Raw genomic sequence first — 17382 nt, forward strand, 5'->3', positions numbered from 1 at the left:
GAATCAACCTAACAGAAGGAGCATTATCAAAATGGGAATAATGTGGAACTGGCAACAGGGAAATCTCTGAAACTGTACTTGCCCCAGAAGGAACAGAAACATTCACCCAGAGTCCTCCGGTCTTAGACATGCTTTGCACCCATCAAGCTGAGCTCCTCTGAAATAAATGTCCCCTTATATTTATAAAGCATCTCTCATCCGGAGAACAGAAAGTGCAAGGAATTACTATTAAATCTTATATTGCAATGCCAAGGCATTCCTAGATCGTACTGAATTATTTTCCCATTTATTGAAGAAGTTAATTCTTGAGGATTTTACTGTCAAGCAGCCAACAGGACTCAAAATTAATCTACAGCTCCCTTGATGCCAAAACAGCCAGGGGAGTGGGGGTATTAGGTATACTTTTGCTCATTTTATGGTAAATAACGGCAGCCCATAGCCTTATAAGAACTTAGGTCTGAGCAATGAACTCTTCCGGAAAGCCAACAAGGAAAGATCCAAATACAAAGGTGCCGCAGCTTTGCGCTATCAGAAAAGGGAGCAAGAAATTGTTAAAAAACCCTACATCCACAAAAATAGAAACAAGTGAAGTTTGCCCATGGTCTCTTGGCTTCATCGACCATCCTACGATGCCAAAGACTTGTCATCAGAACCACCAACAGGACATGGGAAGAGCACGCTGCTCCCCTGCCCCTGCTGCTGCTCAGCCTCCCGCTGTTTGTGTCCCTAACTTCTCCTGGGAATTTCTGCAGATAAGAAATGCCTTCACACTGCTGCACCGAGGTCAGCAAAGTAAAATAAAATACCTGTTGGTGATAGAGTAGATTTTCTCCACATGAGATATCACACGCCAGTGGGAATCACAGCTGAACGTGGTTAAATCGTTCAAAAAGATGCTAGCGAATATCCTCAGTTCGCTGTTGTTCATGGGATCACAGGAACCAGGGCCTGAAAGTGCTGGGACAACTGCTGGATAGTTTATTTTCCTTGTTCCCTTTATGCTTTGATTTTTGTGAGAATATTTGCGCAACCCCCAGCTGAGGCGATCTTTGACACCAAAGTTTATTTTTTCAGTTTCATCATTTGTCACCAATGCCTTGATTTAGTTCTTGTTCTCCAACAGCATAATTACCAGAACCCCTCTGCAGTGAATGAACTTGTATTGATGCGAACGCAGCAGGACGGAGATCAGAACTGTATTTTAAGGACGTCACATAGCAGTTGCTGAAGTCAATGGGAAAGGATGTTTGTTAGCTTTGGCATGTTTCAGGTCAGATGCAAAAAAAGCAAATCAGGCCTGCCTAGCGAGGGGGTGGAGGTGGCTAGAGAAGTCTAAAGCAGAGCAAAATGGAAAATTGGAGAGGACTGGATGACTGACCTTTGTTTGAAGTAGGAGGGGAGAAAAATAACTTCCTTTTCTATCTGTTCGAGTGTACTCTGTCTCTCTGTGCAGCTTCTCCACTTCTTATATTAAAACCTTTTAAGCCATCATACAATAAGAGGGCCTGGTTCTCATGCTGGCAGCATTAAAGAACCCTAAAGTGCATTTATGTTTATTTAAACCTCTTCATACTAAAAAGGCTTTGGTGTAACACAAACGTCTCTTCAATACCTGTCTTCTGCTCTTCCAAGTAAAGACAATCAGTTCTTTTGTCTCGTACAATCCCCAACAGTAAACTCTTAACTCGAGTCCATTCAAAGTCATTCTGCTCATGGATTTGAGAGAAACAGTGAGAGGAACTTGGAGAACAGTTTACAACTTAGATATATTAATGGTTCCTGGGGTGATGGAGATTGTGAAGTACTAGAGACTAAAATAGCTCCTATTATCTTCTGCGATGCCTTGAAATTACTTTGCCATAAACATATGCCTCCTCAAACACTGTTGGAATAGATTACTGCCAGCTGTCTCTTACTGTCTGTAAAGTTTGCATTTCTTGTAGAGAAAAGAGCTTCCATCTTTTTTCCCCTCTGCAACTTGAAGAATTTCTCAACATTGTTTAGCTTAATTCTGGAGATAAATGATTCAATTTCCAAATTCAGTCCTCCTCCATTTAACTATGACTCTTAAAACGGTGACAAATCTAATAGAGTCATGCCAAAATACAGAGGTAGATGAATGAACTGAGAAAACCAACTATTTTTGAGGCTTCTGATGAGTTTCTCAAGCCTTCATATTCATTTAGTTGACAATTTCTTCTAAATAACAAGAAAAATTTCCCTATTAGCTTAATGTATGAGGCAGTGCATTTTTCTAGACACTCTAGCTCACAAAGATCAACAGGAATAAACTGAATTATTCGGTTCCGTTATTGTTCTTGAAATGGGTTTCCTATATCTCTCTAGAATAGGATGAGTTTTACAATGTCTCAGAGAAGATGCTAAAGCATCTTGTCATATATTTCCTTTTACATTTGCCAAATAATTTGTAGAAGGGAAGAAATATTGCATACGCCATAGGATGGAGTAGTTAACCTGCATGTCTTCTTAAAGAGATGTATAGAGATACAGATGGAGATGAAGTGAGTTACATCGATGATTTTCCTCACGTTTACAGATACTGCTAACAACGTATGGAAAAAAAAAAAAAAGAGGATGTAGTTTCTACAACTGTGGATTGCCCAAAGGACTGGGCAATGTAATGGGAATCTGGGTTAACAACTCTCTTCTTCCGTCTCGTCTCTTCTAGGTTGCAGTCTCTTCTGAGCAAGGAGTCCTTATCATTTGTGTGTAAAACATCAACTGCAGAGGGAGTGCACCTCAAATAATGGTGTATTGCCATATTGAGAATCTCCACTGGTCACAGTTCTTCTATAAAGACTGACTGGCTCTCTGTCCACAAGATGTCTTTCTGTACTTAAACTTGCACCACAAGATGAGCAAAGCTCCTCCGGCCACACATCACAAGGGTGAGCACTGCTTATTTTAGGACTGCGTGCTTGAGGGACCATGCATCTCCTATGAAGACAGCAAAATAAGGCAGCAGGCTTTGTATGAGACTTCAGCCCTTGCTCCTGTTAGACTTTGAATATTTAGCGCCGCAAGACAGCTTACCTAGATTTAAAGTGAGCGACATATTGCAATAAGGGACAGTTAACCTGGATACAATATGTCCCATCTGTGTCCCACCCTAATTACAGCAGATGTCTCTTTGCCTCCAAAGAAAACCTCTTTGTTGGTTCTGCGTGCTCTTAGGGTGACAGTATTTGTTCAGTGAATGCTCAGAGGACACGAATCATTTGGTCTCTGCAGCTTGTGGCTCCGCTAGTTTATTAGACTCCAGCCCTCCCAGGTCACACTTCTAATCTAGCCCAACCAGCTGTTCACAGCACGGCGTTAGCTGATCAATATTGAGTGACCCTGGAGAGCCGTGGGCATTCAGTGCTTCACACAGTGGTTGGAGGCATCTGCTGGTCCCAGGCGAATCATCGCAAAAGCTCATTCTATAAATAAAATCGGCAAGCATTGTACCTCTCATTGTTAGCAGCAGCAAAATAAATGAACAGCTCCATCTGGGCTTTAGCATCTTCTCATATAATCACAGGAGCCGGGAGGTTCCAAAGTACTCCAGAGGATCTTGAGGAACAATGTGCTGCAGAAATTAAAACGTGGCACCGGGGGTGAAGTTGAATGCGTTGCTTCCTTGCTGCAGAAGGCCTGGGATTGTACACGAGCTCCTGAGTGATTTCCCCATCTTCAGGCAGATTTACAGCTCTTCCATCAGCCTCTATCATTTTGGTTATTAATGGCTGAATATCCCCTCTTCTGCTTGCAGCTTCTGGCAGTGTTTACTGGTCTGTAAAAATCAACACTGATGTGTGTACTCGTTCTCGTGGCTGTAAGTGGAATTCATTGCATAATCGAGGCATGCATTATTGCTATTCTTAAATGAGACTAAAATGTACATTTTAGATCAACGTTCTTCAGTAAATCAGATCAAATTTTGTTATTTTTATTTACATTGTGTATGAGGGAGAGCATGTATAGCTTGCCATTAAGTAAATCACTGGTACAAGAAGGTTTTTCTGTTTACAATTTAACATGACCACTAGTGTAGAATTAGCTACAGTTGCCTCCCTGATTTGCTTTGACTTCAAAGAAATCCACAAATACACCCCAATGGAGGACGGTTATTCAAATGGAATCCTAAGCACCGTGAATAGAACAAAAGCTTATCTCTGTGCAAGCAGCAATTAAGTGGGAAAGAATATCATTACAGTTTTTCATAAATATTGAAAAACTTTTGTTAAAGGTCAAATCGTTTGCTAAAGACTTCTTATATGATTAAATTTGAAAGGATTTAAATGTTCACTTTATGATCTTTACTTTCAACCTTTCACTGAATGCAAATAATTGCATTAGGCTGAACAATTTACATCTGCTTTCAGCTATCCTTACTCAGTTACAAAGAAATAATGCAGCGCTGCATAATAGAGAATGGTATTGTTGGCATTTCAAAACATTTTTATTTAACTAACAATATTATTTGGCAAAGCATTTTTCTCCCAAAAACTAAGCTTGTAACATATTCAAGTATTAAAATGCCAGATTTATAATAAGGACTGGAAATTCACACACAGGTATTGCAAAGAGGCTATGGCAGGAGCTAAAAGCTTTCTAAATACTTTCCATGAGCAGTAGTCTGTAACAGAGCTGTCTCCATCACAGGTATAGATTGGAACTACCTGGATAAGCTAAGCAAAAGCTCATTTTTGCTAGGGGAACGGCTTTGGCATGGCACCGAAGTTCAGGCTCCATCCCACAGCAGACACACCTCTGCACGGTACAACATCAAGCATCTGCCAGTTTTGACTTCAGTGTGGATGTGCCTGAAGGGAACTGTGTCACCTGCTGTCTCATGAAATAGTGAAGCAAAGTTTGGAATGTGCAAAAGAAAATAGTAGTTGGTATAGTATAGTATTTCAGGTTTTCTTGCCAGAGAGAGAATCAAATTGAATGACAGCCATTAACAAAATCTATACCCTTTTATCTGATGCTTCAGGCAAGGACGTTACATCCAACTAATTAGTTTAAAGAAGATGAGGCCAACAAACTTTCCAAAGAAGTTGGCTCTGGTGATGCAAACTAGTTCAACAGAGTTAACAAAACAAGAAGACAGTCAGCTATCCTGAAAAGTTATCCCGAAAATAATCTCTGTGTTACTGGAAGCTCTTTTGCTAGCACAATAAACAAGAGAAGCAGTGCCTCTTCCTATTCAGATAATGGATACAAATTTAAAAAATCATTTCACGGTGGATGAACAGCCAACTTATTTGTAGCTGTGCTATCATGAAGACATCGTAAGCTTTGAATCGAAATGGGGAGAGAAACAAATGAAAGTTTGGGCAGTTTGGGCTTCTGGATTTGTTGCTTCTCCCACAACCTTTTGCACGAATCTGGGAGCTCCTTGCAACCAACACGAAGGCTTCTGCTCTGGTTTAGTTCATGTAGCCAATAAATACTTACTTCAGTAAAGGGCAAGGTTAATGCAGTGCATTTCAGGCTGGTTTCTGACAGGCTTAACCTTTTGGGGATATAATTCTGTCAGCCTCTCTTCATCCACCTGTCTTTGAAACTCAATGAGAGTGATTTTGCCACGAGCGGGTACTTTGGGCTTCAGAAATATCCACCCCTTAACTACAGCCATTTGGTAGACACAACTACACTTAAAACTCACCTAAAGGTAGAATTAAATCGTGCACTTTGGCTTGTGCATCCTTTGACCTCTTCCTTTATAACAATGTTGTGTTTTTTTTTTTTTTCCAGCAGATATGAGAATTAGACACAGCAATCCTACCTACCAAGAAACTCTAAGCCAGCTGTTGGCTGCTTATCACAGCCTAGGGAAATATTTTAATCAACATAAAAGCTGGTGGTTTTGAAACCACATTGTCTTAGCACTGCAATGAATTCATTTCATTGAACAGGTTTAATTATTAAAGCTCAGAGAGAGAACAGATCAGGTTTTGAGTAACCATCCAATAGTAATATCTTTGTATCCAAACTGATAAGGCAACAAAGGGAAAAGTATCACCGACTAAATGTATTTCAATCTGCTACATCTTAAGGCTGAATACAAATGATCATCTTTGGGATCTAGCTATAAGAAGCTGAATTTTTATTACTTGTCTGCCTATTGTTCTTGCTATCTATCATCTTCCTTCTTGCTTGGCAGCTTGAGGTTCTTCACTGAGGTCTACTGGAATTTGGGAGTAGCAACAAAGATGTGGTGACTTAGTGTGCAAAAGCACGAAGTTATGCCTAAACATAAAGTCTACTCAGCCAAAATAATAAAGGAGGGTTTCTGTTACCACAAACAACATCAAGGCTATGTGACCATTCTTGCTTTAGAACACAACAGTAAATATCTTGGGGTTGGCTAAGTGTGTATGATACAGTCTTCCAAGATAAGACTGGTGAGTCATGACTCGATAGGCTGGTATACATTGATAACACCTAACGGTGACACATCAACCAGAAATACTTACAAAGACGCAGATGCCTGAAATACAACATCACGCTTTTGTTGTTAGTGGAATGTAACTTATTAATATGTATGCCATGTACCCATGAGTCAATGCAGAGTAGAGCTATTAAGCTCTAAATATAGTTTACTATGAATAATAGAAGACTGACCTACACTGCTGTCTCCATTATAGTAATAGTTTCATATCCCATTCTGGTGGTGTAGTACCATTTTGTGTTGACAGCAGCAGGTGTACGACTGATGGATGAAGTTGAGTGGCCATACCTTCTAGTCTTCTCTAGAACTATTAATGAACTCATTAATGCACTGAAATGACAGACAAAAGACTCAAGGTGAAAAACTAAAATCAATGAGCATTGATTTGTTTGTATCAAATAGCTTTCCTTAAATTTATTAGCTGTTAGTACTGCCAAGCAAGCAGAATTGTCATTTACCGTAACTGATTGCAAATGGTGACCAGATGAGAAAAGTCATAGAGAATATATTCCAGCCAGCCACAACCAAACAAGCAGAAAATCTGAGTTCAGCCCTTCGATACTGTGCCACAAAAGCCTTTCATTCCAATAGAAAACCTACACTGCAGCACATTATGTAATGGTGGTCTTTGAAGCTGTATTTTTCCAGCCATAGTGAAATCTGGACCTTGTAACATTTCAAGACACAGAGGAAGAAGATATGCCACTAGGCACTTTCTTGCCTATATAATGCGAACACTACTATTTATACATTTAGAGGGATCAGTAAATGTGTTGCCATTTACCTATTTCTGTCGTGTAGCAGGTGCAGTGTAAGGGCATACATATAGGCTTTGAAGAACAAATTCAGTTTCAACAGCCACGAAACCTCAAATCCTCTCATTACAGGGTTTGTGAGAACAGGGACTTGTGAACTTCTCCTCCCCTTAGTATCACTGCTCTCCTTTCCTGGGGGATCTCTCCCAGGACCCCACTTCCACAAGGTTGTTTGTGTGTCCTGCGCCATCCTTCCTCAGACTGCACAATTCCTTTACCGCTGGCAGCTCTAGGTCACAGAGATATACCTTTGCCTTTTAAAAGAAGGATTTGTCAATCAGCATTAACCTTTCCAGATGTTGTGCTATTTTTCTTACTCTCAGATAAAGATCTAATAACCATTCAAAAAGTTTTTGATCCGTGGCCTTTGAAGAAAAGGCCTGGTGAGAGAATTAGGTTAAAACAGAAGAAAAACATTTCAATCTTTCCCATGCTCTAATTGAGGTCATAAGAGATCCCCCCTCAGTCAGGAAACTGTTGTCCTTGCTTAATTATCTTCTCACGGAGTGGGAGAAATAATATAAGCTGTAGAATCTTCAATTTCTTGACAAAAAATTCACTTTTTGTCTGTGTTTACATCTCTGTCTATATATTATAAAGGCAACCAAAGTAGCTAGGTCAGATACAAGCACATTCATTGCAGAGGTGGGTGTAACGAATTAGATGAATACACTAATTAGCATTTACCTGCCTGGAAAAGAACGAGACTGGCACTTCCCACATTTTGTTCAACCAAACCTCCGTTTCCTTTGAATTTGCTGACTTGACATGTTAGCTCTTGGAAGCAGCAGCACAGGAAACCAAATAATTAACAGATCATTAATAACTTTATGTGCGTTCTGCCATGTGTCTGCTTGCTTTCATGTCCTCCTCCACAGCAGCTTGGTTTTGCTGTGAGAGATGACATTCCTCCTGAGTAATTTTCAAGCCTCTAGGGCTTTGATATTGGAGGTCCCCACATCAGTCCCATTACCAAGGGAAATGACAAAACGTCTGTATGCCTTCTTCATCCTCCCGGAATGACCGTGGTTGCAACTATTTACCATGAATTTAAAAACAGATGTCTTTTCGGAGGAACATGCTTAACCAGATTTGTTCTTCAGCTCAACATGGCATTAGCTGTTCAGTAGCAGTGCACAAGCCCTAAAGAGCTTCGGGTAGCACCTAAGAAAGAGTTAACCTGCCCACCCAGATGCTATTGTTAGCCCACAATGGATCATTTGCAACAGAATCAATGTCTTCCTGGCTCTTCCTTTGTCGTCCCTGACCACCACCGCTGCTTTACAGGTAAATAAAGCTGTGCTTGCTTCCTTTTCGTTGAATCTCAAATGATATTTTCTCTTTCTCCAGCAAGTTACTTGAGCAGTCCTCTCCTCCCTCTGCAGCTGACTCATCTCCAGTCGCATTTATCCCTAATATCAGCCATCTCCCCATGTGGTACAGAGTTTTCTGGCAAAAAACAGAGAAAGATTGAAAACTCAGCTATATCAGAACGGATTTTTTAGGGGACAGTTTGTTTGCTGTCGAAAATGCACGTCGGCTTTCTAAGGTGGAAAGAATTTGATGCGCCACAAAAACACAGCAGAAAAATTTACAGCCTCTTAACCAAAACAGTAAGATTCACAGATGCTATTCAAAATGCTTAGATTAAATAGATTTTTTTTTCTATTTTTTTTTAGCCCCTGAGATTTTTCTGCAGTAATTACATCCATCCCTATAAAATCTAATTGACTGTACAATATGTAAAGTGGCACAGTATTATCTAAGAGTATGTGTCTGGCATTTAATACATAATTTTTCAGTTCTTACTTCAGGTTACTGCCTCCTCATTTCATTTCCTTTTTCACATTATGGGGCTCTAGTGTTCATGATGATGATAAAATATCTCATCCAAGAGGCTGCCAAGTAAAATTTTAATCAAAGGCCTTCCATAGCTGAAAGACTAGCTTTGTTAAGTGATCGATATCTATTGATGGAAAAGAGCCTAGAAGAAAAATAGTTCCCTTTGCCTTTGCAAAGGAAGAAGTTATCAGAAGTTATTAGAAATGTGGAACAATTTGCCCCTCCCACACCTCCTAGGAGCCTGGATCTAACCGGAGATAGACGGGCTGAAATCATCACGTGCACGTTTCAAGACCTCTCCAAAGCTGGGTTATTAATCAGGACCTGAATCGGAGCAGCCTGCTGACGGCTGACACCCCAGGAAGGAAAATCTACCATAATTATCATTATGTACCACAGGACTTTTCTCCATCTCCAAGCCACACGTGTCACTTGGCTGTGCAATGGGCAAGAGACAAAGGGAGAGCAGCCTAAAAGGGCTGGGGAAATGTGTCAGACACCCAGGGACAGACCAGTGAAGAGCGCTAATTACTACGCCTGTTTGGCAGCAGAACTACTTGGATGCAAAAAGAGGCACCGCCAGCAAGCTGGGATCACATCGCCATGAAATGGAGTGGGAGGGCTGCTGAGACATCTCATTGAGGTCTGCCATGAGGGGATTTGAAAGGGATTTCCCTTCCATGCAGGGAAAAGGGATGTCCTACAACATAGGTGGAGCAGGTTCCGAGCCCCCATCCCTCGAAGGATTCCTATTCCACAAGTCTTGTTATTGAGGAGGATACAAAAATGAATGCTTTTGTTTTCCACCAATATCGGTTCTTTCTGAAACAAGGGCTAGTTGGTCAGTCAGAAGACTTCAGAGGATGTAGGAAATCGGTAACAGGGTGCTGTAGGGTGATGTAGTGGCTTTTGTTCACTTCTGTGCATCAAGTACTCTGTTCAGTCTATTCTCAAGTGGACTGGGGAAGGTACAATAGCAAGACTCCCACTAATTTCATATACACATATTTCTCCTCCATCACATTTCTGATCTCATTTACCCCATGTATACAATGAAGCACTTTCCCCCTTCTCAATTATTTTTATCTGTTCTCCACCATCACACAATTCTGTACATCTTTGCTGCCTTCTCTTTAAAAAGCATCGACAATCCATGCAAACTCAACACCCATTTCTCTATTACGAGAGCCCAGGCCTTGTCTGTGGTATGGGACGGCCCCTCCTCAAGACTGGAAGGTTTTGTTTCTCCTGGGAAAACTGCATAAAAGTTTTTTGTTGGCCTTGCCATAGACTTCCCTAGATAGGTCTAGAACCCCTACTACAGCACCGTGCACGAAATCATGGCTCGCTGCTCAGCACTGTGCACATTGGAAGGAAAAAATCAAGTCCATCCCAGGAAGATTTAATGATCAGAAGTGAGCTGCAACCCAGTCAGACCTTCCCTTGAGAGCTCAGACAGATATTACCCTGGTCTGCAGTTTTTGTTGGAGCCCACTCCAGCAGCACAATCCAATATCTTTCTATTTCTAATATTTTGGGGGATGGAAGGAACGCTATCTGGTGAGTGGCAGATTGCTACGCTAGCCAAGTTATTTTGCAGAAAAAAAACAGTCCTGAAGTGCTGAAGCTGCGTTTGTGTACTCCCCACACACACTGGCATTTTCAGGACTGTCTGGATTTTACATTTGCACACAAAGCAAAGGCTCTCCTGGCCTCCAGGGAGGCTGGAAGGGTCTCACAGCCCCCAGCTGGAGGCAGAGGCTGGTCAGCAGTCACGGATACGAGTCTGCTTGTGCAGGCGTGGGACTTGTGAGCATCCCTGGTGCATGGCAATGAGGTTTGCTTTTGAAGAACACTCCGAAAAAAAAAAAAAATCAAATTCATCCAGGGTTAAACCACAGGCTTTTCAAAACCCTTCCAGTTGCCAACCAGACAGCCCTTGTTGACCCCGTGCCCTACCATCTTTTCTTACTGTCTCACATTAATAAAATCAAACCACTCCCTGCTCCATCCCAAGAGCAAGTCCTCAGAGTAAATGCATGTCAGGCCTGTAACGTATGTCTCCGCTTAACTCTGGAACCAGTTATTTTCCCTTAGCTCTAAAAATAGATAACTACAGTTGACTACATTTTGCTTTGGCTATCCGCTCTCCCCGTGTCTGTCAGTAGAAAGCATTCTGAATTCAAGGTACCAACCAAAAAATATCCGAGCCAGCCCTGAGCTAGCAGGAGTTGGTGCAGTTTCACATGTGGTCTCGCTGTTTTCTCTACGGCTTTTCTGGCCAAATTCTGCCCAGGCAGGTCTTGATAAGCATCTCGATCATGTGCTTTCCTGACCTTGATGTTTTGAGTCTTCAGTCATGGGCAGAGACGCAGATGAGTCAACGGCAGGAAATATCTCTGAAGGCAGAAGAAAAATCTGGGCCGACCACAAAACGCTGCCTTTCTGGCAAGCCAGGCTGATCGGGGTTTGCTGCTGTGCCTGGCTGCTAACCAGCAAAGCCGTAATTCCCAAATATACTGGTGCCCTGGGAACATCTCTAAAGGAGCAATAAATTCACAAAAATGGAAAATGGACGCATTACTTTCCTCTCTGATATGCCTCATGGACATCATTTAATCCATTTTCTACAGCTAAACCTGCATTACCCAACCAGAGGCAGTTGGAGTAAATGACTGGATCCAGTCCCCGCTTGACTGCGGAGCATTCATAATTTTGCTCAGCTCCCTGAGTAAATTGGTTTTCACCTAAAGAGATATTTACCGTAATATCCAAACATTGTTTCTAAGCAGGCAAGGGATGTTCCTATGGATGAAACGCAATCGTCTAGGTGCTCAGCAAAGAAAGCAGAGACGTGGCAGATGGAGATTTGTAGTCAGACGTGCTGCCTTGGGGCAGGGCTGAGTGCCCAGGCTGGTCAATGTCCTAGTCAAGAATAAAGAGAAATGTCCCAAAGAGCGGCTGTTTTAGATGCTGAGCTCAGCTCCCGCTGCAAGTGATCGAATGCCTGCCTCTTGTGGTGCTTCACAAACAGATCAGTCTGAAAAACAGAGAAATTGGGGCTGAGCCGGAGGGAACAGCACCACGGGCAGAGCTGAGAGATCTTGCTGCTGCTCTCCACCTGTGATTTGGGTGAAAAAACCTGTAGCTGTGATCCTTTGACGATGCAGCCAGCAGGACTGCTCCATGGGCAGCAGGGCTGCTTGTCCCCAGGCAGCAATTTCTGCAGGCACGGTAATCATCTGGCCACAACAACACTGCACAGGAGAATTTGGGAACCACCAGGAGCCCTAACAAGTTGTTTTTTTTTCAGGAAAGACTTTCAAATATGAGTACTAAAGTGAATCTGTAAGCCTGGAAGAGCTCGCACTGCTTCCCACCACCACCTATCGCACATGTTAGAACATTTTTTGTTTCTCCATCTCGTTGTTTTCTTGACTGAGTTGCAACGAAATTTTAGCCAACCACAAATGAACAGTTTCTGAGATGTTAAAGCCTTGCAGCGGCCTGCCAGCTGAACGCGAGAGAGCCTCAGTTTGTTTCAAGCAAAGAGATTCCCAAGGCGCCGTTTAGCACATAACAAATCAGCTTCCTAAAAATACAGACATTTCGGAATTATGGTTACTTCATTCCTCGTCCTGGCTCTCTGCATCACGAGAGATTTCAAATTCCCAGTCCGAGCTAGGCAATGCCTGGAGAGCCGTCCTGCCTTCCCCTGCACGGGCTTTGGGAACGCCCAGGAACCGCTCTGCACTCACCTACAGAAGCAGCTGCTGGGATATGGGATGCAGAAGCCAGTGACAAGACGAATGATATAAAAATAATAACAAAGTGTTCCTGAGTATTATATTGTCGGCTGTCTCATCATGCTCACAGTTCATACACACTCAGTTTAGCTTAGCAGTAGCCCTGCAGAAAGACCTTTTTATCTCCATTTTACAAACCACTCAGACTAGAGGGCTTTGCTCTCCCTGTCCCCAGTCCTGTACCTAAACCATAAATCTTGTTCCTCCTATACTGCTCTGCCATTTTTTATACTGATCTCTCATAAATGCCACGTCTGTGAAAGATGCTTTAGTACACAGGGAAAAATAAATACAAGTGCATATCCAGAGAATAAGCCCAGTAACAACTGTCCCCTATCCCTTGTTAGTATTCCTCAGCTTTAAATGTGATTTAAAGACATCGCATTTGACTGTGACAAGGGCATCGGTCTGCACAGACCAGCTGCTGTACGTCTTGCTGAGCACCCACAGCAGCAGCTTTATAGCCGGCTGCAGATGCAGGGCACCAGCAAGAAAGAAAAAGCCACAAGGACTGAGCAGAAGGTTACCTGGGATGCCTGGGATCAATCCCCTGCTCCCAGAAGCCATTATTTAATCTGTCTCAGGTTTTTATAGGCCCACAATAATTTAAGAACACTTAAATAACTTTAATAACACTTGCTTAATATTCATTGGGTTCTCAAGTATTGCAATGTTGGAGCTGCCTCCCATGTTTTCATGACATGCCTCCCTTTCCCGTAAGGCACGGGATAGCTGAATGATGGGTGCAACTTTTAGTCTTTAAAACGTGAGCTAGAAACAAGGCAGCTATGGGTGGCTTTGCATCACACCATCCTAGATCACTTAAACACCCAAACTGAAGCCTGCGCATAAACCAGTGGCCTCCAAGACCTGATTTATTCCAGATGCTCTGACATTCCTGCAAAGGAGAACAGGGTATAAATGCAAGCAGTGAATGGCCAGTGAGTGTGAGATGGAGCGAGCTCCTGTCCTGGTGCTTTGCTATTCAGAGCACAAACGAAAGGTCCCTGCTCATGGAACAGGACATTTTGCTGGGCTGAAGCAGCAGACTTCTACGTTCATTACACAAATAGAAAACTAAAATAATTAAAACTATGATACAGCAGACGTTCCCCACACAATATTGTGTTACAGGAAGCTCAGGGAGCAAAGAGGAAAGGGGATACTGTCATGGATGCATTGCTTCTGCAGCAAGTTACCTGTGGCTGGGTATGCCAGAAAACCAGGATGTGATTTAAAAGGGAAGATCCATCCAGAAAGGGATGTAATTACAAGGTGGGACTACTACATTAGCGTGTTGTGAGTGGATGGCAGGGGTTCTGAGGGAAACATAGGTTAGATAGTTTTCTTGCTTATTCTGCAGGCAGAAATTCAGCAAAAGGCCTGTCCAGTCTGAATTTAAAGAATGACTGATTTTGCTAACATTACTGTTACTTTAACATGGAAAAGAAAAGAAAAGAAAAGAAAAGAAAAGAAAAGAAAAGAAAAGAAAAGAAAAGAAAAGAAAAGAAAAGAAAAGAAAAGAAAAGAAAAGAAAAGAAAAGAAAAGAAAAGAAAAGAAAAGAACTTCCTTTCCAGCACAAACATTTGGGTCTACGCTGATGGAAGGCTGCCCAGGGAAGCTGTGGCTGCCCCATCCCTGGCAGTGCCCAAGTCCAGGCTGGATGGGCTTTGGGCAGCCTGGTCCCACAGCAGCAACACCCCCATGGCAGGGGGATGGAACTGGGATATGCTTAAGGGTCCCTTCCAACCCAAACCATCCCCTGATTCTGTGTCATCTGTACTTCAACCTCCCAGCTCGGTGCGTTCCCAATGCCCAGCACAGACTGGTCTCTCCCCTTAAGAGCTCCATAGTACACGCACACCGAGTGCCAATAAACAGGAAAAGTTTTACAGCACAAAAATGTGAAGACACTGTTTGCTCAATGAGAGCAGGCATAAAAGCTTGGGAACTGCTTGAACACTGACCTAAAGCGAAAGCCGTGGCTGTTGGTTGAAACTCACAGGGGCCAAGAAGTAAATGCGACAGCAGAAGCGCTTTGGTTTGCCTTGTATAGAAGTAAAAGGAGGACGCTTCCCAATGTGGCTGGATTTCTTGCTGACACAGAAATGGAGGAGCTGGCAAAAAAAAGAACGACTAAAATCAGGTCCATCTGCTTAGAATTAGCTTCTGAGTTCGCGCGATCCACCATGCACCAGCAGTGCACAAAAGGAGAACGAAAGCAGGGAAGTGTGATTTTGAAAGTGAATTCCCGTGCAGGGATGTGCCAGTTTTAGCAGTTTTTGTCAAGCAAGAGCTTTCATCTAGAGCTTTAGTCATCTGATATTTCAGAGCAAGGTGGTGGACTGACGTTAAAGGAGAAGAACCAGGACAGACCTGCATGGAAACACTCGTGTGTTGTGGTCCCAAAGTAGACGGACTGATGCCACTCTTTTCTGGAGAAAGACTTTGTTGCTTTTCTAACCCAGGACGAAACTGAAACATGAAACTTCAGCAGTTACAACAAAATGGGTTTATCCTCCTCTACTGGGCTCTAATAAGAATATTTTTGGACAGAGGCCATGAAGGGGATTACATACGCACACAGGTCCACGCGACTTCTTTAAAGAGAATTCCTGCTTTGTCTGCTACCCACTGCCAGGTCAACACCAAGCCTTCAATAATCCGCACTTTTTGGACAAAAACAGCTGGAAGCCAGCACAGATAGTTGATAGCTTTCCTCCTGCTAGATAGTTCACTGCACAAATAGCTGTGAACTTAGTGAGGTTTTGCTGATATTGACTGACTGAAGCGTTAACTCGCCCTAGCGAGAGCTTTTCCATCTGAATTTCCCTCGATGGATATGGATGCTGCATACCTTTCCAGTCCATCGACTGATTCTTTTCTTATGGGCTTCCTGCTTGTCTGCGAAACGTCTCAGAATACCCTTCATACAGGCTTGGCACTGGCATCATGCAAAAAAACCCCTTCGTTTTCTGCCTAGCGTTCGATTTTTTACTTTTATTTTTTTTGAAAAGACTGTGCATCACTCCAGACACTCAATTTCTGAAATAAAAAAAAAAAAAAAGCCCTGCAGTTTCTATCCAATTCTGATGATTTGAGAGTTTTGTGTTCTGCTATGCTGTAAAGAGTGGGAGGAAAAAATTGCAAGGAACAACAATTCATTTCTAGTTTTCTATCAGCGAAACATTTATAGTTCAGCTCACTAATAGTCTCCCACATCAGGCAGAATGAACGCAGGAAAATGCAGTTACAATAGTTCTTTTCATTTAAAAGAAAACGTAGCTTTCACAACTAATTTTTGAGGTGTATTTTTACTGTGGTAGGTAACCCCCCCTACAAGAAGGAATTAACTTCAGGTGATGTGAGCAAAGGAACACTTTGCCAGCCACTGAGAGCTACAGTGCTTAACACAGTTATTTATTTATTTATTCCTTAGTAATACTGCTTGGTTAGTGTTACCATTGGGAACTCAGCACGGTCATTTTTTATTATCCTGAGTATTGTTTTTGTAAGAAAATTCATTTGCAAAAAAACATATTGTGAGATCCTACTGATTCTTTACCTGATTAAGCAAATAAATGCACAACTTTTTTCATTTAGTTGCTCCTCCTTGATCACCTTCACCTCTTTGCTAAGATGATTTTCTGTTTGAGCCCAAGCATGTTGGAGCACTGTGAGTATAAGATCCAGTAGCAGCGTGCTCCAAGATACCAGGAACTCTATCATTATTATTATTATTATTGTTATTGTTATTATTATTATTATTATTATTTTCCTGAGCAAATCGTGAAGTCCTAGGCAAGAGGGACTCCTTCCACCCCCCTTCAGCATCTGCTAAACCAGCGATCAAATAAGCAGCAGCAGCAACATTCACTACACACTCTCAAAGACACTTTCTAAATTCAATTTGCTCCTGGATCAGCGATCTTTGCATGGGATTTTCCAGTCTGTGGGACAAGAACTTGTACCAGCCAGCAGTCAGTCTCCTGCTCTAGCTACTGCAGCCAGCGATGTACTTGTTCCCATTGCCTAGGAACAGAGTTAGGCACCTAAAAATAAGTGATGTGACTGCTTCCTCCACCTCCCCATACCACGTTAATTTAGGACAAAGTTGCACAGTGAAATCCAGCACTCGAGCCTGGTTTCTGTGACGTTCGGTCAGAGGAATTCTGTGTATTGTTTGTGCACGGAAAATGTTGGAGGGGAAAATCGCTTTGGTTTGGGTCCATTCTTCAGGCTATAGAGAACATCGTGCCCCAGGTTTCTGCCAAAAAGCAGCGTGCACTGGCACTCTGACACCAGCCAGCCTGGGAAAATCCATGCACATTCACGTGGGCCCACTAAAAGATAAGCGAGCAGCCCGATACACGTACACCATCACCGGCTCTGGTTCTGCAGGCTCTACGGGATGGGGATTTATTAACACAAGTGTGATTAGAAACACGTCTGCCT

The 17382-nt window shown here is 42.5% G+C and overlaps 1 long non-coding RNA gene across 2 annotated transcripts; it reads right to left on the bottom strand.

The window, feature by feature from the left end:
* Window positions 1-2223: 2223 nt before the first annotated feature.
* On the bottom strand, window positions 2224-8695 carry LOC121060614. 2 transcript variants are annotated; one of them, XR_005814896.1, is made up of 3 exons: window positions 8322-8695; window positions 6637-6793; window positions 2224-3443 (listed from the first exon to the last, which is right to left on the bottom strand). It is a non-coding gene; the product is annotated as an uncharacterized LOC121060614 (long non-coding RNA). The 2 variants fall into 2 exon arrangements; XR_005814895.1 differs by having other exon boundaries at window positions 2224-3796.
* Window positions 8696-17382: the final 8687 nt, after the last annotated feature.

Source organism: Cygnus olor, chromosome 27, assembly GCF_009769625.2.
Source record: "Cygnus olor isolate bCygOlo1 chromosome 27, bCygOlo1.pri.v2, whole genome shotgun sequence".
In the NCBI taxonomy this organism is placed as follows: Eukaryota; Metazoa; Chordata; class Aves; order Anseriformes; family Anatidae; genus Cygnus; species Cygnus olor.